Raw genomic sequence first — 954 nt, 5'->3', positions numbered from 1 at the left:
CGCCCGCTGCCCCTCCCGCCGAGCGGGATTTGTGCTGTGTCAGCCCCAGCCCGCGGTATCGGTGTCCGGCCCCCGCCCGCCCGTGTAGTGGAGCGGAATCGCCCGTCCGATGTGTCGCTTTCCCCTTCGTTCTGCCCTTCTGTACTGGGTTGTCGCCGGTGCAGCTCTCGGGGCTGTTTGGTGTGTTTTGTTTCCTTTCCTCGTACCGACAGTGCGTGTTTCATAACAGTGTAATTGGAACCTGTAGGAATTCACATCGTCTCATGTACACTGCCTTTCTGTCTGAAAAAGAGATGGGAAGGAGGACATAGTGTTAAACTGCGCCAGAGGAGGCTTAGGTTGGACGCTGGGAGGAATTTCTTCCCAGAACGGGTGATTAGACATTGGGACGGGCTGCCCAGGGAGGCGGTGAGGTTCCTGGGGGTGTTCCAGGAAAGCCTGGACGTGGCACTCTGTGCCATGGTCTGGTTGACACGGTGGTGTTTGGTCATAGGTTGGACTCGATGGTCTCACATCGAGTCTTTTCCAACATGACTGAAACTGTGATAATCTGTGATTAGACAGGCTCTTTAACTTATTTTTGGGGTTTTGTGTATCTCAGTGTGTGTTGTTTCTTAAGCTTTTACTGTTTCAAGTTCTCGTGGCTTGAAGTTTTTCGGATGTCTCATGAAGCAACAGCAATGTTAAACGTGTGGCTTAGTGTTGTTCTCTTAAGAACTGTTGAACTGTGGGACTTGCGTGGCTTCAAGAAGTTCACTCCCAAAGGGGATATAAACAGAAAAGTGCAGTTAAATTCCTTTGCTGACACAACTCTCTATGTACTTGGAGAACAGCATTTTCTGCTGGATAGTAAACATACTGAGAGAAATCAAGGTCTTGTCAGACCACAGACTGAGCTGTGTTGGTGTTGGAGTAAGGGATGGGGTGGAGCAGTTCATGAAGAACCACAGCCCG

This window comes from Corvus brachyrhynchos, unplaced genomic scaffold (genome assembly GCF_000691975.1).
Source record: "Corvus brachyrhynchos isolate BGI_N302 unplaced genomic scaffold, ASM69197v1 scaffold126, whole genome shotgun sequence".
In the NCBI taxonomy this organism is placed as follows: Eukaryota; Metazoa; Chordata; class Aves; order Passeriformes; family Corvidae; genus Corvus; species Corvus brachyrhynchos.
Note: the sequence above shows the minus strand (reverse complement) of the source record.